The sequence below is a fragment of the Hyla sarda genome, chromosome 7 (genome assembly GCF_029499605.1).
Source record: "Hyla sarda isolate aHylSar1 chromosome 7, aHylSar1.hap1, whole genome shotgun sequence".
In the NCBI taxonomy this organism is placed as follows: Eukaryota; Metazoa; Chordata; class Amphibia; order Anura; family Hylidae; genus Hyla; species Hyla sarda.
In genome coordinates this window covers 223,869,724-223,893,507 of record NC_079195.1, presented here as the reverse complement: position 1 = coordinate 223,893,507, position 23,784 = coordinate 223,869,724, and the positions used below count along the sequence as shown (strand labels likewise).

At 43.3% G+C, this 23,784-nt stretch overlaps 1 protein-coding gene and 1 long non-coding RNA gene across 5 annotated transcripts in view; one reads left to right on the top strand and one right to left on the bottom strand.

Moving 5' to 3' along the window:
- Positions 1–23,784, top strand: part of ROR1 (receptor tyrosine kinase like orphan receptor 1) — a 318,627-nt gene that overhangs the window by 188,976 nt on the left and 105,867 nt on the right. The window lies entirely within an intron of this gene.
- Positions 19,357–23,784, bottom strand: part of LOC130283415 (uncharacterized) — a 43,809-nt gene continuing 39,381 nt past the window's right edge. The window contains exon 3 of the long non-coding RNA XR_008846690.1: positions 19,357–19,457. This is a non-coding gene — a long non-coding RNA (uncharacterized LOC130283415). The remainder of the gene's footprint in view (positions 19,458–23,784) is intronic.

The window sequence follows — 23,784 nt, the reverse complement described above, 5'->3', positions numbered from 1 at the left end:
ACATAACCCTTCCTATATGAATCCTTATATATGACCCTTTATACATAACCCTTCCTATATGAATCCTTATATATGACCCTTTATACATAACCCTTCCTATATGAATCCTTATATATGACCCTGTATACATAACCCTTCCTATATGAATCCTTATATATGACCCTTTATACATAACCCTTCCTATATGAATCCTTATATATGACCCTGTATACATAACCCTTCCTATATGATCCCTTATATATGACCCTTTATACATAACCCTTCCTATATGAATCCTTATATATGACCCTGTATACATAACCCTTCCTATATGATCCCTTATATATGACCCTGTATACATTACTTTCCCATCATGATCCCTTATATATGACCCTTTATACATAACCCTTCCTATATGATCCCTTATATATGACCCTGTATACATAACCCTTCCTATATGATCCCTTATATATGACCCTGTATACATAACCCTTCCTATATGATCCCTTATATATGACCCTGTATACATTACTTTCCCATCATGATCCCTTATATATGACCCTTTATACATAACCCTTCCTATATGATCCCTTATATATGACCCTGTATACATAACCCTTCCTATATGATCCCTTATATATGACCCTGTATACATAACCCTTCCTATATGATCCCTTATATATGACCCTGTATACATAACCCTTCCTATATGATCCCTTATATATGACACTGTATACATTACTTTTCCATCATGATCCCTTATATAGGACACTTTATATATGAGTCTTTATAATTAGCCTTTTTATAGGCGACTTTATATATGACCCTCTTTATAGAGAAAGCAGGATCTTTAGACTCAAGAGCAGTGGTCTCCAAATTGTGGACCTCCAGCTGTTGCAAATCTTCAACTCCCAGCATGCCCGGACTGCCGTTGACTGTCTGGGCATGCTGGGAGTTGTAGTTCAGCTTAAAGTCCACAGTTTGGACCCCACTGCTCTAGAAGTCCCTGAACAGATATGAAGGAGGACACGAGTGGCCAGGGTGGGGTGTGCAGTGAATACACGCCATTGTTCTTTACTTTGCCGTCACCGTTGACCCGGTGTGTCGACTTTCCCCGCTTCTTATTGCCTCATAAATTCAGCACATGTGGAAGTGACCTAATCCGATGGTGATAGCAGATCATGGCTCCCTGACACACGTCAGGTACAGGTGGAGCAATTTCCCCGCCGGTGATTGACAGCTGGAAATTGAACGCAGTAATGCGAAGTAATATTATCTGCGGGGACATGTTACATATTAATTATAATGGGAGAAAGCGTTCAGGCTTCTACCTTATATACGGATTCAGGCTCCGCGGTGTATGTAAATACCACGGTTTAGATTACAGAATTTTTTTCCCATATATATATATGTGTGTGTGTGTAAATAATTGTTACAAAACTACAACTCCCAGCATGCCTGGGCATTTTTGGAGTCGTAGGTTTGCAACAAATATGTATATATTTATATATATATATATATCAAAGGCTGACTTGTGAGTCGCTCACCCTGTGCACGCCCACCTCGCCACCTGTGCCGTAGACCGGCCGGTACCGCCTCCGGCTGCTCACTTGTGAAGGAAAGAACAAAATCCGGCACTAGGTTGCAGGTAAAAACTTCCTATTTCTTTATTTGAAGATTCTGCAGTACAGGGTAGAAAGTCTGACGCGTTTCGCCAAAGAGCTTAATCGTAGACTGTCTACGATTAAGCTCTTTAGCGAAACGCGTCAGACTTTCTACCCTGTACTGCAGAATCTTCAAATAAAGAAATAGGAAGTTTTTACCTGCAACCTAGTGCCGGACTTTGTTCTTTCCTTCATATATATATATATATATATCAGGGTGCCTCCAGCTGTTGCAAAACTATAGCCGTTGGCTGTCCGGGCATGCTGGGAGTTGTAGTTTTGCAACAGCTGGAGGCACCCTGGTTGAGAAACACTGATCTATATGTGCAGTGGCCTCAACTCTATGTTGACTTTAGATGTCAGAGGAGAGAAGGGTCAGGCAAGTGTCCCCATGCAGAATTTTATTACAAGTGTATGCTTTCCGGGCATGCTGGGAGTTGTTGTTTTGCAACAGCTGGAGGCACCCTGGTTGGGAAACACTGATCTATATATGCAATGGCCTCAACTCTATGTTGACTCTAGATGTCAGAGGAGAGAAGGGTCAGGCAAGTGTCCCCATGCAGAATTTTATTTTTATAAGTGTATGCTTTCCAGGCATGCTGAGAGTTGTAGTTTTGCAACAGCTGGAGGCACACTGGATGGAAAACACTGCTCTAACAACATTCAGTCAAAATTGAATATTGAATATTGATTCTATGTAACCTATTTTTTGTAGACTTTTTATCCATTGCTTTAAATAGCCTGTTAATAAATGACTTTAACCCAATAAACCGGAACGCAAGCAGAGGCCTAAATGGCCAATTAACTATTTCATCCCCCCCATCTGCGGACCCCCAACCCCCGAGCGAGCAGTAAATTACCGCAACTTTGTTTAAACATTATTATAGATGCAGAACATTTACTTCTTTTGTTTTCTTTTCCATTCGTAGTCGAGGAAACTGCATTTTTTATGATAATTTATTTTTCTTTTCTTTTTTTACTACCTGTCTATGAATATTTATAGGATGCACAATACTGTATCACAAATCACATGTTTTTTCCCCCACAGCAGGGGAGACCCCAAAGTCACAGTGTAATGTTATTCCCCCGGGATACATTAATCTCAAGCTGTGCGGCCGTAAATAACTAATTAAACACATTATATTATAAGGGGTCCTCTGGCCCGCCGACACTTTTCTTTTTTTTTTTTTGTCTTCATCGGAGACGTTAAGTGATGAAGAGGTCAAGAGACTTGTCCCATTATACGTTCCTGCTTGAAGTCATATGACACTGTTGTTAACCAGACGCTTAGCAGGTAAACTTTTGGGGGCTAATGGAAGCCAGAGTCAATAAAAGCCATATGTCTCGGTGTCAGAATAATAGCTGCTATTTTTTGAACTTTTTTGCCAGTAAATTTCCCACCGTTACATTCCATAATACCCGATGCTAATAGGCTCCAACCATCTCCTGCGTCTGTAGGGCAATGCGTTCCCAGGAAAATGTTATTCCTCCATGATTGTGTTCATGGATTCTAAGAGGGGAGGTATTAGGGGCAATAAGCTGGTATTAGGGGTAATAAGCTGGTATTAGGGGCAATAAGCTGGTATTAGGGGCAATAAGCTGGTATTAGAGGCAATAAACTGGTATTAGGGGCAATAAGCTGGTATTAGGGGCAATAAGCTGGTATTAGGGGTAATACGCTGGTATTAGGGGCAATAAGCTGGTATTAGGGGCAATAAGCTGGTATTAGAGGCAATAAGATGGTATTAGGGGCAATAAGCTGGTATGAGGGGCAATAAGCTGGTATTAGGGGTAATACGCTGGTATTAGGGGCAATAAGATGGTATTAGGGGCAATAAGCTGGTAATAGGGGCAATAAGCTGGTATTAGGGGCAATTAGCTGTTATTAGGGGCAATAAGCTGGTATTAGGGGTAATAAGATGGTATTAGGGGCAATAAGCTGGTATTAGGGGCAATAAGCTGGTATTAGGGGCAATTAGCTGGTATTAGGGGCAATAAGCTGGTATTAGGGGCAATAAGCTGGTATTAGAGGCAATAAGCTGGTATTAGGGGCAATAAGCTGGTATTAGGGGTAATAAGATGGTATTAGGGGCAATAAGCTGGTATTAGGGGCAATAAGCTGGTATTAGGGGCAATAAGCTGGTATTAGGGGCAATAAGCTGGTATTAGGGGCAATAAGCTGGTATTAGGGGCAATAAGCTGGTATTAGGGGCAATAAGCTGGTATTAGAGGCAATAAGCTGGTATTAGAGGCAATAAGCTGGTATTAGGGGCAATAAGCTGGTATTAGAGGCAATAAGCTGGTATTAGAGGCAATAAGCTGGTATTAGGGGCAATAAGCTGGTATTAGGGGCAATAAGATGGTATTAGAGGCAATAAGCTGGTATTAGGGGCAATAAGCTGGTATTAGGGGCAATAAGCTGGTATTATAGGGAAACGTGTCCCATTTGTTTATTGGCCTTGATCAGTGTTTCCCAACCAGCGCGCTGCTAGCTGTTGCAAAACTACTTAGTATTATGAAATTATAAGGAGAGGAGGTCAGGGATGAGGTGGGCGGCCTATTTAAGGATGAGGACAGGGATAGAGGGATATACAGTACATATATATTTATATATACTAGCAGAGTATTCAGTGTTGCCTGGTCTTCCTACTTAACCTTGTGGAAGAGGAAAAGCAACAATGACGTTGCCTTGCCTTGTTTTCACATATTGTTCTCATATATTGTTCTCATATCTTGTCCTCATATCCCGACCTCAAATCTTGTCCTCATATCCCGACCTCATATCTCTTCCCCATATCCTGTCCTCATATCCCAACCTCATATCTCATCCTTATATCCCGACCTCATATCCCGACCCTATATCTCTTCCCCATATCCTGTCCTCATATCCTGACCTCATATCTCATCCTCATATCCCGACCTCATATCTCATCCTTATATCCCGACCTCATATCTCATCCTCATATCCCGACCCTATATCTCGTTCTCATATCCCGACCTCATATCTCGTCCTCATATTCCGACCTCATATCTCATCCTCATATCCCGACCTCATATCTCGTCCTCATATCCTGTCCTCATATCCCGATCTCATATCCTGACCTTATATCTCCTCCTCATATCCCGACATTATATCTTGTCTTCATATCCCGACCTCATAGCCTGTCCTCATATTCCGTACTCATATACCAACCTAATACCCCATCTTCATATCCCGGCTCATATCCTGTCCTCATATCTCATCCTTATATCCCATACTCATAATCCAACGCTATATCTCGTCTATATATCCTGACCCCATATCCTGTCCTCATATCCTGTCCTCATATTCTGACCTCATATCTCGACCTCATATCCCATCATCATATCCCTTTCTTTATATCCAGTCCTTATATTCCGTCCTCATATTTTGGATTCATATCCCATCCTCATATCTCGTCCTCATAACCCAACCCTATATCTCGTCTTTATATCCTGACCCCATATCCTGTCCTCATATCCCGGCCTTATATTCCAACCACATATCCCACCCTCATTTCCTGACCTCATATTCCGTCCTCCTATCCCGTCAACATGTCCCGACCTCATATCACGACTTCATATTCCATCCCTATATCCCGGCCTCTTATCCCGTCCTTATATCTTCTCCTCATATCCCCTCCTCATATCCCCTCCTCATATCCTGACCCCTTTGGCTGTCATGGCACACTGGGAGTTGTAGTTTTGCAACAGCTGGAGGGACGCTGTTTGAAAAACACTGTCCTAGGGGGAGGACAACTGAGAGAGTCACTGGTAGAGAAGGATCTGGCTTAGACTGGGTTCACATTACGTTTTCCCCCATACGGGAGCGCATACGGCAGGGGGAGCTAAAAACTTGCGCTCCCGTATGCCTGCGTATGCGCTCCCATATGTAATTCATTTCAATGAGCTGACCAGAGTGAAACGTTCGGTCCAATCGGCTAATTTTTGCCCCGTATGCGCTTTTACAACCAGACCTAAAACCGTGGTCGACCACGGTTTTAAGTGCGGGGGAAAAGTGCATACGGGGCAAAAATGAGCCGACCGGACCGAACGTTTCACTCCGTGGTCAACCACGATTTTGTCTCCGGTTTAAAAACTGTACTGCAACTGCATACGTTTTTTTTTAACATGGACGTCAATGGGAAACGCACATGTATACGGTTCCATACGGGATACATTTTTACTTTGCACATGCGCATTTGCACCCTAAAGTCCCCACCCAACACCCCTCCCAAAATTTTCAAAAACGTATGGCTTTTTTTTTTTTTTTGCATAAAAATGGACAGAACTGTATGCATCCTTTTTTCCATACTGTTCCATCCTTTTTTTTGCCATACAGTTTTCTTTAGAAAAACTGATTGAAAACAGTATGGCAAAAACGTAATATGAACCGAGGCTTAGACTTGTAGATCATAGACTGCAGAACAGCATAATGTCAAGGCGCTCCCTCCATCTGGAGGAAAAAAGTTCAATCTCCGAGGAGACAGAATGTGATTACCATAAAAACTATGACTCTGAGGAACATTCTACCTTTTTTCCACCCATACTAACATTACACTACTTTTTAAAGGGGTATTCCGCTGGAAAACATTTTGTTTTTAAATCAACTGGTGCCAGAAAGTTAAACAGATTTATAAATTACTTCTTTAAAAAAAATCTTAATCCTTCTAGTACTTATAAGCTTCTGTATGCTCCACAGGAAGTTCTTTTATTTTTGAATTTCCTTTCTGTCTGACCACAGTGGCGTCTGCTGACACCTCTGTCCATTTTAGGAACTGTCCAGAGTAGGAACAAATTCCCATAGAAAACCTATCCTGCTCTGGACAGTTCCTGACATGGACAGAGGTGTCAGCAGAGAGCACTGTGGTCAGACAGAAAGGAAATTCAAAAAGCTAAGAACTTCCTGTGGAGCATACAGCAGCTGATATGTACTGGAAGGATTAAGAAATTTTAATAGAAGTAATTTACAAATCTGCTTAACTCTATGTTTTCCAGTGGAGTACCCCTTTAAAGGGCAATATCACCCATTATACAGTATATCCATATATTACACATAAATCAGCAAATCGGGCCGAACCTTGCGAAATCTGGCTCAGAATGGAACCTTACCCTAAACCAGTGTTTCCCAACCAGGGTGCCTCCGGCTGTTGCAAAACTACAACTCCATGCATGCCCGGACAGCCAAAGGCTGTCCGGGCATGCTGGGAGTTGTAGTTGTGCAACAGCTGGAGGCACACTGGTTGGGAAACACTGTCCGAAGGTTTTCTGGGCATGCTGGGAGTTGTAGTTTTGCAACAGCTGGAGGCACACAGGTTGGGAAACACTGGCCAAAGGCTGTCTGGGCATGCTGGAAGTTGTAGATGTGCAACAGCTGGAGGCACACTGGTTCGGAAACACTGGCCGAAGGTTTTCTGGGCATGCTGGGAGTTGTAGTTTTGCAACAGCTGGAGGCACACAGGTTGGGAAACACTGGCCAAAGGCTTTCTGGGCATGCTGGAAGTTGTAGTTGTGCAACAGCTGGAGGCACACTGGTTCGGAAACACTGGCCGAAGGTTTTCTGGGCATGCTGGGAGTTGTAGTTTTGCAACAGCTGGAGGCACACAGGTTGGGAAACACTGGCCAAAGGCTTTCTGGGCATGCTGGAAGTTGTAGTTGTGCAACAACCGATGGCACACTGGTTCGGAAACACTGGCCAAAGGTTTTCTGGGCATGCTGGGAGTTGTAGTTTTGCAACAGCTGGAGGCACCCAGGTTGGGAAACACTGGCCAAAGGCTTTCTGGGCATGCTGGAAGTTGTAGTTGTGCAACAGCTGGAGGCACACTGGTTCGGAAACACTGGCCGAAGGTTTTCTGGGCATGCTGGGAGTTGTAGTTTTGCAACAGCTGGAGGCACACAAGTTGGGAAACACTGGCCAAAGGCTGTCCGGGCATGTTGGGAGTTGTAGTTTTGCAACAGCTGGAGGCACCCTGGTTAGAAAACACCGCCCTAAAGAATTGTTCACGTTCGCCTGTTGAGCTCCAAAAATACCAAGTAATGGATGATTGAAGCTCGTGTTAATATTTTTGTTATCATTTCGGCTCATAAGATGACCCAGATGGTCCGTACAGCTGCGCACCCAGCTGGGCTCCATCCCTGGCCGCCCCATCATAGTTTTGCAATAATACGATGGACCTTATTCAACCTAACAATGTTAGACAGATATCACATTAGCGTTTGTTTCATCAGGCGTTTCAGGACTCGGATGAGGTATGTGCTGACCGGCAGATAATAGGAAAACTCTGTCTCTTGTGCATGTCAGGAATTCCCAGAGTCCAACTCCTGATATCCATCGTAGTGGGGGATAAGTTATTGCACTCAGTCCTCTCTGCTCCTCCGGCGCTGCGGCTCCCAGACTGCGAGAGATAAGGAGGAATAACAGAGAATGTGGAAAACACATGGGAGTCTTCAGTCATTGTTATAGTCATACCCCGCATCCCAACAGAATAGGAGGAAGGGCCCTTTAAGACGGATCAGGTATTCTGAGAACGGAGTATTGTTTGGCGGTTATACTAATGTATTCAAGTCTTAAAGGGGCAGTCCATCAATAAAGTCTGAAGGTGTGTTAGAAAAGCTGCCAATTTCTGGGGCCCGCTCAGACCTCATATCTGGCCCTCTATTCTGACCTCTTGGGCCCATATAGACTTTACATCTGACTCTCTATTCTGACCACTGGGGCCCATATAGATTTCACATCTGACCCTCTATTCTCACCACCGTGGCCCAAATAGATCTCACATCTGACCCTCTATTCTGACCTCTGGGGCCCAAATAGATCTCACATCTGGCTCTTTATTCTGACTATTGGTGTCCACAAAGATCTCACATCTGACCCTCTGTTCTGACCACCAGGGCCCAAATAGATCTCACATCTGACCCTCTATTCTCACCACCGTGGGCCAAATAGATCTCACATCTGACCCTCTATTCTGACCACTGGAGCCCACATAGATCTCACATCTGGCCCTTTATCATAACCTCTGGGGCCCAAATAGATCTCACATCTGGCTCTTTATTCTGACTATTGGTGTCCACAAAGATCTCACATCTGACCCTCTGTTCTGACCACCAGGGCCCAAATAGATCTCACATCAGACCCTCTATTCTGACCACTGGAGCCCACATAGATCTTACATCTGACTCTCTTTTCTGACCACTGGGGCCCACATAGATTTCACATCTGGCCCTCTATTCTGACCTCTTGGGCCCATATAGATTTCACATCTGACCCTCTATTCTCACCACCGTGGCCCAAATAGATCTCACATCTGACCCTCTATTCTGACCACTGGAGCCCAAATAGATCTCACATCTGACTCTCTATTCTGACCACTGGAGCCCAAATAGATCTCACATCTGACCCTCTATTCTCACCACCGTGGCCCAAATAGATCTCACATCTGACCCTCTATTCTGACCACTGGAGCCCAAATAGATCTCACATCTGACCCTCTATTCTCACCACCGTGGGCCAAATAGATCTCACATCTGACCCTCTATTCTGACCACTGGAGCCCACATAGATCTCACATCTGGCCCTTTATCATAACCTCTGGGGCCCAAATAGATCTCACATCTGGCTCTTTATTCTGACTATTGGTGTCCACAAAGATCTCACATCTGACCCTCTGTTCTGACCACCAGGGCCCAAATAGATCTCACATCAGACCCTCTATTCTGACCACTGGAGCCCACATAGATCTTACATCTGACTCTCTTTTCTGACCACTGGGGCCCACATAGATCTCACATCGGACCCTCTATTCTGACCACTGGGGCCCACATAGATCTCACATCGGACCCTCTATTCTGACCACTGGGGCCCACATAGATCTCAAATTGAACCCTCTATTCTGACCACTGAGCCCACAAAGATCTTATATCTGACCCTCTGTTTTGACTACTGGGGCCCACACAGATATCACATCTGGCCCTTTATTCTGACCTCTGGGGCTCAAAATAATCTTACATCTGACCGATTATTCTGACAACTGGGGCCCACATAGATGTCACATCTGACCCTTTATTGTAAACTCTGGGGCCCAAATAGATCCCACATCTGGATCTCTGTTCTGACCACTAGGGCCCACATAGATCTCACATTTGATCCTCTATTTTGACCACTGGAGCCCACATAGATCTCACATCTGACCCTCTCTCTGACCACTAAGGCCCACATAGATCTCAAAACAGACCCTCTATTCTGACCACAGGGGGCCACATAGATCTTACATCTGACCTGGTATTCTCACCACTGGGGCCCACATAGACCTCATATCTGGCCCTCCATTCTGACCACTGTAAAACTGTAAAAACCCTGTGAGCTGGGCCCGTGAACCTAGATTTGTATTTTCTTTTTGACATCTGCATCTGCTAATTGGTAATTCAATAGTGTGTCTTACATTTGTTTTCTATTACATTTTGGTCACATTGGCTTAACGTTTGCTCTTGTTCTTAATTCTCCCTTGACTTGTAAAATAAGACATTAAAATAATATTGCTTTCGTTCACACTGGTCCATAAATAGTACATAAATAGTGGGCTAGCTATGGGCGTGTAGAGCACAGGTTATAGTCACAGTGGGGGCCCTGGTGCCTGATGGAGACCAAATAATTTTCTGTCACATTGTGTTAACCTGGTACAAAGTTGGTATATGTCGGCATCCTGTCAAAAAAGGAAATACCAACAAATACACAGTGTACTCATGTCCCAAATATAGTCCGTATAAGTATGGACAGCCACTTTGTCCTCTGGTCAGTCTGTACCTAGAGGTCCAACCCGCGTTGTAAAGGCAGTGGCTCCCAATAACCTATTGCAGCTGTAAATAGACCTGCTATTCTGCATCCTATTCAGTAGGCTCCCTTGGCACTCCATGCGGTCACTGCCACGTGGTTCTTTCTGCTCCCTCTCAGCTTCTGTTGCAGTTGTCTCTAACCTATGGACCTCCAGATGTTGCAAAACTACAACTTCCAGCATGCCCGGACAGCCGTTGGCTGTTCAATAGGGTCCAGACCACTGTTCAATAGGGTCCTGTCTATGTAGCAACATAATTTGAAGCTTCTGTTCCCCAATGCAATTTCTATACCATGGCTCTCAAACTAGCATGTTCCTTGGGTTTCCTCGGGCACTGGTACCGAAATGTGACTGCTACGTCTTCACCCCCTGTGTCTATTCACCAATGGAAGGTAGAGGCCCAGCCACTGTTACCTCTTACCCACAGGCCCAAGCAAACACGGTAGAGAGTAATAGGTGTGAGGGTCACGCAATATTTCTCTCCTGTGGGGTTGAAGCATCCACCTTCTCTCCTTAGTTAGGGTGTCGTTGTGACTTTGCAGAAGCAGAGGACCCCCGCATGATTTTTATGCCCTCACTGCAGCTAATTTGAATGTAGTCCTTAGGGTTAGATTGCAAGCTCTGCTGGCCCAAGGGCCGCTATGTATGAACTCTCTGCCCAGCACTGTGGAATATGTCAGCGCTATATAACTATCGCCCTATAACTATAGTCCTTGTGCCTGATGGAGACCAAATCATTTTCTGTCACATGCAAGGTTGGTATATGTTGACCAAAGTTGGAATATTTTGGCATCCTGTCAAAAAGGAAATACCAACATAAACTGTGGCATACTGGCAGTAAACCCATGATCCATACATATCTATACCAGAGCCCCCAAACTAGCCCGTGCCTTGGGTCTCCTCGCCGTTGGTGCCCAGGTGTAACTGCTACGTCTTCACCCTCTGTATCTATTCATCCATGGGGGTAGGTTGTAGCATCTACCTACTCTCCTTATTTTTTTTTTATATATTAAACGTTTTTCAGTAATACAAACATTGGAACCCTCAACAGGAAGGTCCAAACCCCGAAAATCCTCCATCCGCCCCCCACACAGACCCCAAATACACAAAATGTAATAAGACATGTAAGTCGGCATAAGATGTAATACGTAGCTGTGTAAGCCAAAAATAAACATCCTCATACTCCTTCTCTCCTTAGTTAGGGTGTTGTTTTGACTTTGCAGAAGCAGAGGACCCCCATATGATTTTTTATGCCCCCTATATATATCTCACTATTAATCTTATATGCATAAAGGCCTTAGGGTTAGATTACAAGCTCTGCTTGCCCAAGGGCCACAATGTATGAGTAAGCTGCCTGACCAGCACCACGGACTATGTCAGCGCTATATAACTAAGGGGATAACAATAGGGTAGTCAGCGTTTCTAGACTGGGGAATGTTTTGCCGATATCTGGAAAGTCGGTTTGAGATATTTCCCTCATTCTGATTTTTTGCCAACTCCAACAAAACACATCATAATTCACCCTCATAATTCACATAACATATACTGTATACAGAAATGAAACGCATGGGCTCCGCCGCGCTCTCCGAGTAACCAAAACATTTTCTTAACAGAACACAGATTTTGGAACAAATTAAAGAACGGGGATCGGGTAAATAAAATGTCCTATATTAGATTACGGCAGGAATAAGATGAGTAATGTTTCCTGTGTACGGCAATGTGGTGTGTGTTGCGTCGGTGACAATTGTTTATGCTGCTACACACTCTAACGGTAACCCTATGGAAGGGGGTGCTACAGATGCGAAACCTCAGAAATTCTGCTGGAATTGCATTTAAAAACTAGAAAATGTTATCATTTTTGTCTGTAACTGGTCATAGCATTTGCACCTAAATGGACACAATACAGATGGATAGGACTCTCCTCTTATTGCTCTTCCCCAAGGTCCTTTATAGCTCGGGTTCTGTACAGGGATCATAGTATGTAGGTACCCATAATGTTGTGACAAGAGATAATGTTACAAGGATGAGGATGCAGCACCTGTTGTATTCATTCCCTGTATGCTCCTCTGCCTGTGGCATTGTTCAGCACTTACTCACAGCTAGTAATTATGGGATCTGACGACTTGTGACCCCTATGTTTTGTAGTAGATATCTGCGGCTCTCACTCTTTGCTTTTATACTGTGTGCTATAGACAGTTGTATACTTCCCTGAGAAAGTCACATATTGTGACAGAAATGATTCAGAGTTGACGCACATTAAAAGAACAGGAGATACACCGCATGGGCCTATTATACACAACTGGTGCAATGCATACCTTAAAAATCGAATTGTAGACCTAAAACTTTTAATCAGTATCCACATGCCACAGCCTAAATAGATAATAGACATTGTGACAATGCAATATTAGAATATTTATACATGATAACGTACACAAGGTATCAATCTGACTAACTCTCACCCTAGCCCCATGACTCAGGGGATGAAGGGTGATGGGACAACACCCTTCTCTTACCGGGACAATACCCTCAATACTTAGCTTGTTGATGCACAAATATGGGGATGTAATCTGGAAGATGGTGGCAGCAAATATGGTAAAACAGTGCAGGATAGGGTAACTACATATTTGATACCATAGGAATGTGTGGTATAAATAAGCAATGCTACAGTAACCTACTTGATATCAGGCTATAGCCCACAATTAATGGCAGCATATGTCAATTCACTCTTATATAGCAAATCATATGCACAGATATTGTTAACCCACTCAGATCATTAAACAGAGATGTGAGAGCTAGCTAAATCAAATAACATTAAATAGAGAGGTCAGAATAACCATTGATTCTCAAGCGTTCTGATGAAAAAGATAGCTGAATCTCAACACGTTTACTGGCCCAACTTGTCAGGAGATAGGTTAAGTGGTGAGCCCGCCATTCCGACACATAACCTTCCAGCTGGAACTTCATCAAATCCTTATAAAAGCTAACCTAATCAGTAACCAGGAATTTAACTTTTTGTATCCAAAGACTCCGATGACAGCAACATTCTATGGGCTACCCAAGATCTATAAAGGGATCCCCCCATTGAAAGGGAGACCCATCGTCTTAGGTGTAAATTCCCTTACACAGGGAATAAGTACTTACATTGATGTGATACTCCGTCCGTTTGTCTTATCCTTACCGTTGTATGTGAGGGATAAGACAGACTTCCTACGACGCATTGAGGAAGTCCCGATAGAGAGCTCCACCTATCTTGCAACTATAGATGTGGAGTCCCTCTATAGCTCTATACCGCATGACAAAGGTATCTAAGCGGCCGGGTATTTTCTTCAAATGAGGGGTAACCAATCTATGTCACATAACCAGTTTGTTCTTTCACTTCTCCGTTTTACTCTTATACACAACTATTTTCTGTTTGATAAAAAAGTATATCACCAGCTTCGGGGGACCGCGATGGGGAGGCCCTGTGCTCCCACATACGCTAATCTCCTCCTGGGCTGATGAGAAGACACAATTTTCTTCCCACCAGATGAGAATAGTTGGTCTACCTAGATCCTACTATGGATCAGGTTTATCGACAATGTCTTTATTTTGTGGGTGGGGGAGAAAGGGGAATTTGTTGACTTCATCAACGTCCTTAATCGTAATTCAATAGGTCTCTTCTTTACATATGAGTTTCATGAAAAGGAATCATCCTTCCTAGACGTAAACATAACAAAGGACGAGTGTGGCAAACTATCTACTACCCTATTTAGAAAGTCCACCATACAAACTCCCTTCTCCATTAGACCAGTCATCATCCTACATCACAAAAACGCGGGATACATAAGGGACCGTATATACGAGTCCGAAGGAACTGTTCCTCTGACAGTGAATTTTACAAACAGCCTAGAACCCTCCGGGATAGATCTAGAGCAAGAGGATATCCATTTGACTGCCTTCACTCTGCCTTTATATACTCTAGGAATCTGGATAGAGGTCAGTAATTGATACCACGGGAGCAAAATAAATCTGATGGCAAGATACGTATCTTCGGCACATACGATGATAAATCTCCCCAAATCTATAATATTATCTCTAAATATTGGGATATCTTAAAGGAAGATCCTCAAATTAAAGAAGTTATTGCCGATCGCCCATTAATCACATATCGGAAGGGTATGAGCATCAAAGATCGTCTGGTGCACAGCCATTACACAAGACCGAAGACCACGGGTACATGTTTACAAAGAACCACTGTGGCAAATTTCCCTTGCAATACTTAATCACTGGACAAGCTCTACGACTGGTGAGAGATTTGATTCCAGAAATCTAACGAACTGTAAAACAAAGGGCCTTGTCTATTTGTGCCAATGCGAGTGCCCGAAGGTTTATGTGGGAAAAACTATTCGTGAGATGAGAAAGAGAATTGGGGAACATTTAGGTGACATAAGGCATAAATGCAATACCCCAATGGCAAGACATATGCATGAAAAACATGTAGGCTATGAAAATGCCCTTAAATTTACAATTATTGAAGTAGTCACCCCAACACCAAGAGGTGGTGACTACAATAGGGTACTACTACAGAGAGAACTTCGATTTATCGGATGCGTTCTTTCTCCCCTTATTGTCTAAATGAAGCATTAAGTTTGGGTGCTTCATTTAACTATTTGTACTTACCTCTTCTGAGTATTTGTCCAACCTTGAGTTGGTATGTGTCTAAATTATTGTCAATACTTATCCAATTTTGTTGTCAGTCTCCTGCGTATCTAATATGTAATTGTGTTGGTTCATGGTATAAGCATCTACTAACATCAGGAAACTCATCATATTAATTCACCATGATATTGGTTTCCCTTCATATCACTTTATATATTATTTTCTTTCATATCTCAGTATCTCTCCATCTGAGCCGAATTTATTCTTATGATGGGTGGATTTTCTCTTCTATGAAGACATCCCCTTCCTTCTAAGTGGTCTGATTAATTTCATGGTTCAGCTGTATATGTACAACATTGTTCATTATGTGTTAACTTGTGGATTATCTCATAAGCTTTAATAATAACAACAGTGATACTCTTAGCTGTCGGTAGCCATGTGTTTTTATTTGTTTACATCATGTGCTCCGTCGGCTCTACCTATTTCCAATAATAGGAGCTGCATTAAGATACGTTTACAGCACATGATCGGCAACTCATCCCACCTATGTTGTGGATTTCTAACACATCGGACTAACTGGCGATCGCGAGACCGGAGAATGACGTAATACACGTCACTTCCGACCCACACCGGAAACGGGCAGATGGCTGCGGTTCACCGCTAACCAATGGACCGAGGTACATGCGTATCAGGGAGCATATAATCGCGCTCCCACTTTCCGCATCATCTTCATCACCGCATGTGTCGGAATGGCGGGCTCACCACTATCTCGCCCTCACCTATCTCCTGACGAGCTGGGCCAGGAAACGCGTTGAGATCTTTTTCATCAGAACGCTTGAGTATCAATGGTTATTCTGACCTCTCTATTTAATGTTATTTGATTTAGCTAGCTCTCACATCTCTGTTTAATGATCTGAGTGGGTTAAAAATATCTGTGCATATGATTTGCTATATAAGAGTGAATTGACATATGCTGCCATGTAATTGTGGGCTATAGCCTGATATCAAGTGGGTTACTGTAGCATTGCTTCTTTATAGCACACATTCCTATGGTATCACATATGTAGTTACCCTATCCTGCACTGTTTTACCATATTTGCTGCCATCTTCCAGACGACATCCCCATATTGGTGCATCAACAAACTAAGTATTGAGGGTATTGTCCTGGTAAGAGAGTCAGTAAATGTTTTCAGTAAGTGAGCTACTTCACTATAGGGACTTACAGTTTTAACAGGGCAGGTTCCTGTACGGGGCCGTCCTTATCAGGACGTACACTTCGCCTAGGGCAGAATCAGTGTAGGGGTATCTACCAGGGCATTAACAGGCTCCCTGGCCCCCTCCCCACCCTTTTGTCCCATCACCCTTCATCCCCTGAGTCATGGGGCTAGGGTGAGAGATAGTCAGATTGATACCTTGCGGACGTTATTGTGGGGGCGGGGTGTGTGATGCAGGGCAGATGTTGTTACCCTAGGGGCAGATGGCATTAACCCCTTGTATTCGTTACTCCAGGGCTTGGTTTAGCCTATAACCACCCGAAGGTAATACCTCTGGATCCTGGGCTAGGCACGGGGGCAATAAAGACTCCTATGCCAAGTTACGGAACAACGGTAGCTTTACTGAGGGTAGACGGCTGGTAAAGTCTATACAGTTCAGCCAGAACCCAAGGAGGTGACCAGTGACGAAGAGACCTTAAGGCTTGCTGGGTCTTGTAGTAGGACTGGACAATTGAATGCAGACCACGCTGACTTGACAGATGACAGGGACTGACTTGACTCATAAAGCTGTGACTTTATCTTACTTGACTTGATGGTGTCTGCAGGACTGGACTTTGAGGTCTCCAACACTCTGGACACACACACTAGACAAGACTACACTGGACCTCAGCAGAAGAGAGAGAAGCTCCACCCAGGGCTTATATGGGGGAGACTAGCAGGGAGCCCATAGGTCACTCTTGAGGTCACCTGGTCACTGATACCTCCTGGGTAACAATCACATGACATATCACATGGTATAACTCTTAAAGCAACATTACATTTTATAACACTTTACATGGGAAAACATATTTAAAATGAGGAAACAAGTGCAGGGGACCCCGGGAACACTGAAGGAGGCTGCCTGACAGGACAGCAGGAGCACGGGGTAACACCTCCCGTACTGGGCTACCACATTATCATGTATAACTATTCTAATATTGCATTGTCACGGTGTCTATTATGTATTTAGGCTGTGGCATTGTTTTCTAATTTTTTTGCGCACTAATCACATAGGTGTGTTTGTGTTGCAGTGTATTTTCCCTGTACATTTCAGGTGTTTTAATTGGATACTGATTAAATGTTAAGTTTTCGGTCTACAATTTGATTTTTGATTTTTTGTCGGTAGACATCCTTCTATCCGCGTTTTGGTAATTAGCAATGCGTATATTAGTCTGAGAATATCTGCATTTGGTGATATTTTAATATCGATAGAATAAAGATAATATTTTAGCACCTCCCCTTGTATTTGTACCCTTATACTGACCTAATGCATGGAGCTGTTCTCACTTAGTGGGTGCCCCTGCAGGACCACAACAATACTATAGGCTATAAATGTCCCACAAATGTCCCAATAAAAGTATATATGTATATGACAAGGAGATGTGATGTAGGCTGTGGGGGCTGGTCAGAGGTGGTGACATCACTTAGGGGGTGGGGCTAGAACTCAGAGACAAGATCCAGCCACACCTCCTGAGACAGCAGAAGATGATGCGTCGGAGTGATAGTCTTATTTAAACACAATTTTCTGATACTAGAATACCCCTTTAAGTATAAAGTGTTGCATCCATGCTTTAAACTTCCACTTCTTAGTATTTCGAAACAAATACTGTAGTTTTTTGCATTTTTTTTTCTCTCGACAGGTATTTTTCCACAATATTTACACATTTTTTTAATTTTTTTTTTTTTTACAACTGTTTTGATCTCAAATTCACCATATTTTATGGGGATACCTTAGTAAATATGTTGGGGTCACGCCCCTTTCCCAATGTGGCCACGCTGCTTTTTTCCGAGAAAAGTGGAGAGTTGCTCGGGCTGATTGTACTTTTTGGGCACAAAATCTGGTGCAAAAAAAACATTGGGAACACGTTAGTAAATTATCCCCCATTGTTTTTTTTCTTATATCATTACGATTAAATAAATTCATGGTTAAAGGGGTACTCCGGTGCTCCAGCGTTCTGAAAATTTTGTTCAGAACTCTCAGAGCCAGAGGCCATGATTGTGACATCAAGGCCATGCCCCCCTCGTGACATCACGCCACCCTCCATCCATTCAGGTCTATGGGAGGGGGCGTGTTGGAGTACCCCTTTAAGATGAACCCCAAAAAACTTTAAAAAGCATGGCAAGAGGTCACTAATGAGCTAAAGTGATTAAAAAAGACATGAGCCAGACATTGGAATACCACATTGTATTTTCTTTTTTTCTTGACAATGAGACAGGAGCGCAATTGTAAAGGAGAGTGAATTGGTGGGTCTAGAAGTGACATTATAAGACCAGTGTAGAAGTACAGTGGTCCCTCAAGTTACAATATTAATTGGTTCCAGGATGACCATTGTATGATGAAACCATTGTATGTTGAGACCATAACTCTATGAGGCAACAGTGCAGGGATGGGTGGTTCTTTTAGTCTCCTCCCTCAGAGTAGAGTTGGAGGCCTGGGAGAATTGTACTGGTAGGGGTGACGGTTATTATGTTACAGGCAGTCTATGTAGAGGACAGGAGCTTCTTCAGGGTCCTGTACAGTACACGCAATGTCCTAAAAGTAACATGGAGCCACCCTCACCTGGTGTCCAAAGGAGCAGCTAACCCTGGGACAGGTAAAGAGTAGTACAGAACATGTAATACCTCCCTGTACTGTAGGGGGCACTACCAGACACCAGTCAGTGCATGCACTTCAGTAATACAGGTGTTTTACCAGTAAATGCCCACTCTGATTGGTCAGTTCTTCCGGCCATTGACACGATTCACAGATCTGGACTGTCTGTAACGTATGTTGAGTCTGGTTTCACGTTACAATGGTCCAGAAAAGACCAGAAAGAACAGTTGTATGTTGAAACTATTGTATGTTGAGACCATTGTAAGTTGAGGGATCTCTGTATCACACAATGAATCAAAATAAACCCATGCAGTTGACTTTACATAACATCATATAATGGGACAAAATAAATGAGTCCACTGCTAAAGCTTGTAGTGTAGGTTGAGATGGCCGTCCATTTTTTGGGTCCATCCATTTACTTGGTGAGAAAAGAGGGAATGTAGAGCCACTGGCACTGTCCGTCACCAACCCAAGCTGAAGACTGCAAAGCAACAAAAACTAAACATTAAACACACACAAAAACATAAATGTAAAGAATGAACATATATAAAATAAAGAAACCTGGGGAATGTTTTCATGTTGATGTCTCGGAGGGCAGGACACTGGTGAGTTACGGCGGCGCTTGGACTGTAGGTGGGAGTCACTGGGTCCCCGTCTACTATTCCATCTTTCCAGTGACTGAGCATGTTGTATGTGAGAAGGCTCTGCGCACAGCTCTGCTACATTCCTCCAGCCCTGGGAAATGTCATCCACCGGCCAAAAACACAAAGCGGCTGAATTATGGGGTGTAAAGCAATGGATCTAATGTGGGTATTTGTTATTAAAAGCCGGGCGCATAGATATTCGTGAACGGTTATAAATGAGCCCCTGATATTTATTTCCATCTTTCCGTCTCATGTGTATGTGCGGCCCGTGAGACAGCAGATCACTCATGTTCTGGAAGTGAAAAAAGGCTCCAGCTGGTCTGCAGACCCCTCTGGACAAATATGGGGCCACCAATCATGTGGGCAATGTAACGACCTACGTCAATCTGTGTCCATCATCAGTGTGGGAGATGTGAGGTGTCACCCCATATTGTATGGTTCTATATGGTAACCTGGCACCTACTGGTCTAGATAACCCAGTTATTTACTATACATCATGAATGGTCCTAACGTGAACCTCATCTGGAGCTGCCGGACTCACAATTTACAGTGTTTGCGACAGTTTAAAGTGTGGTGAGCCACGGGGTGTGAAGATGGGGTGTATGGGGCAGATGTTGTAGCCCAGGGGCAGATGGTATTGTGGTGGCGGGGTGGGGCTGGTGATGGTGTTAACCCTAAATGGTCGTGACGCCAGGGTGAGGTTTCCTCAATGTAATAATCCTACCGCCAACCGTCTCACAAATGACAGGGAGAAATAACGGAATGTCCACAGCAGATTTTATGAAGTAAACTTGAAGTAACTTTACTGTATATTTTATGCAACGGCACGGAACATAACAGTCTTTTGAGAGAGAGAACCGTGATACAGGTTCCTCACAGGTTTGCTGGGACTCCAGGATCAATGAGCTTTGGTGCTAGCCACTGTGCTACTATTTTTAGGATTTGGGTTTCTAGTAGTCACACAGAATTCAGTAGTTTGAGCTTTGGTAACTCACGGTTTTGTGGCTACTAGGTATTAGGTTTCAGGCCTAGCTTGAATTGATGCTGAAGATATGAGATGTGCTTCCTTCATAATCCGGAACTAAGAGAGAGAATTTAGTGGCAGCAGCCCCTTATATATAAAGGGGGTGGGACAAAGCTCATTGGTCAGCAGAACCTGTCAGTCCTGACCCAGTGAACTCTTGGTATCACATGACCCAAAGGTCCTTGAACCATAATACAATTTAATCAAAGGCACGTAACCTCTAAGGTCCTATACAGAGGTATTCCTATATAACATTTTAAATATATATATATTAAATACCATCTATATGAGGCGACTAGGGGTTAGTCCTACAGGAGAGACCTATTGACATGGAGGGACTCTGGCTGAGGGGACTTTAGACAAAGGGACAGGACCAGGTCCTGTACCGGGACACCACAGTATTAAGCCTTAAATGTTCGTGACGCCAGGGCATGGTTTTCCCGATAACCACCCAAACGGTATCTCTGCTATCCCTAGGTTAGGCAGGGCAATAATAGTCCAAGACCAGGTTAGAGTTAAAGGTAGCTTTACTGAGGTAAATAGATGGTAATAGTCTTTACAGCTCGGCCAGGATCCTAGAGAGGTGACCAGTTACACAGGGGACCTCGCAGCTTGCTGGGACTTGCAGTGACTTTGACAGACTTTAGGACAGCCACGCTGACTATAATAGACTTGACTTGACTGAAGATAGTGACAGCAGACAGAGATGACCTGACTTACTGACTTGTGGTTATAATTCAGGCTTGAGGCCTCCAGATGTGCTGGACACTGACCCTGAGACGTCTGGACTGGACTTGACCTCAGCAGAGAATGAATCACAAGAGAGAGATTGTAGTTCCTCCGCCTCTTATAAAGGGGGGCTGAGCAAGGAGCCCATAGGTCAAGCTGCAGGTCACCTGGTTAGCAGGTGCTCTCTGGGTAACAAACATGTGAATTTAATATGTGACACAGTATCATGTGACTAACTCAAAGGTCCTCAAAGGTCCTTTATCCATAATACATATAACACTATGGGGAGACGCTGCAGGAGAGCCCCTAGGACACAGAGGGACTCAACCTGACAGGGCCCAAGTACTGTACGGTACTATATCCCGTAGTGGGACATCACAAAAGTTTTTCCAAAATTTTAACGAAAAAGTTCTAGGTGTTCAAGGGACAACAGGAGCACAACAAATATAGCCACCCTCCTGAGGGCAGGGTTGCCACCTGGCCGGTATTTAACCGGCACAGCCGGTATTTTGGCCACCCTACCGGTATTTTTTTAAAAATTCCGGCTATGCAATGGCCGGTATTTATCCAACCAATTCTCCAACTCCCAGAATGTTATCTATACAAGTGTTTCCCAACCAGAGCGCCTCCAACTGTTGCAAAACTACAACTCCCAGCATGCCCGGACAGCCATCGGCTGTCCGGGCATGCTGGGAGTTGGAGTTTTGCAACAGCTGGAGGCACCCCTGGTTGGAAAACATTTACCTATACTAAATACTATTATATATAGTCCAACATGCTGGGAGTTGTAATTTTGCAACAGCTGGAGGCACCCCGGTTGGGAAACACTGACCTATACTATATACTACTATATATAATCCAACATGCTGGGAGTTGTAGTTTTCGTTTGGTGCGGCTGCTGAACCTTAGGCTGTATCAGGACATGCTGGGAGTTGTAGTTTGTAACTAACTGCAACTCCCGAATTTAATTTAAAAAAAGCGATCAAAAAGTCACATGAAAACAAAAATGGTCCTGTTAAAACTACAGATCGGGGCGGAAAAAATGACCCTCATACAGGTCTCGTATAAGGAGAAATAAAAAAGTTATAGGGGTCAGAATAGGAAAAAAATGTCCCCCGCATATGTGTATCCTGTGATGTTACGCATATATAATTCATTATGCAAATTAGCATGGCCGGTATTTATAAAGTGGCAACACTACCTGAGGGTGTCATCCAACTTTCCCGAGTTCTTAATTCCAAATCTGCCTAGTATAGGTGCAGAAAAAGGGGTGAGCCCGAAAAAACTTGGTGACAACCTTTACTCTGCTGCCAGTTTATTGCATCCTCTGTCTCCCTAAATCCTAGTGCAGGGTATTGTCCCCAAATTGTTACAAGTACTACCTCTATTTACACTCCGAGGGGGGCAGTGATGTTACTAGTCACTCAGTTTTGTGTATGACTGTATTGCCTTCAGTGCCAGCTGTAATTTAAGATCATAGAGAAGCCTCCCCGACGTTTCACTGGCGGGCCGGCTTTGTCAAGAGTCTGATGCTCTTAGGGAACGAGAGGAGCGCAAAGCACGGACGCACCTTTATTAATTACTCATGGGGCCGTGATCAGAAATCTTTAGCGGCCCCATAAAGGATGAATCGAGCGGAGGCCAGGCCGTCTGGGAAAAGTTATGTTCTCAGAATCGTTGTGAGTGTCAGCAGTCAGACCTCCACCAATCAGCTTCTTAATCCCTATCTTCTGGGGACAGTATTATAGTAGTTATATTCTTGTATATAGGAGCAGTATTATAGTAGTTATATTCTTGTATATAGGGGCAGTATTATAGTAGTTATATTCTTGTATATAGGGGGCATTATTATAGTAGTTATATTCTTGTATATAGGAGCAGTATTATAGTAGTTATATTCTTGTATATAGGGGGCAGTATTATAGTAGTTATATTCTTGTATATAGGAGCAGTATTATAGTAGTTATATTCTTGTATATAGGAAGCAGTATTATAGTAGTTATATTCTTGTATATAGGAGCAGTATTATAGTAGATATATTCTTGTATATAGGGGGCAGTATTATAGTAGTTATATTCTTGTATATAGGAGGCAGTATTATAGTAGTCATATTCTTGTATATAGGAGCAGTATTATAGTAGTTATATTCTTGTATATAGGAGCAGTATTATAGTAGTTATATTCTTGTATATAGGGGCAGTATTATAGTAGTTATATTCTTGTATATAGGAGCAGTATTATAGTAGTTATATTCTTGTATATAGGAGACAGTATTATAGTAGTTATATTCTTGTATATAGGAGCAGTATTATAGTAGTTATATTCTTGTATATAGGAGCAATATTATAGTAGTTGTTACGCCGAGCGCTCCGGGTCCCCGCTCCTCCCCGGAGCGCTCGCTACACTCTCCT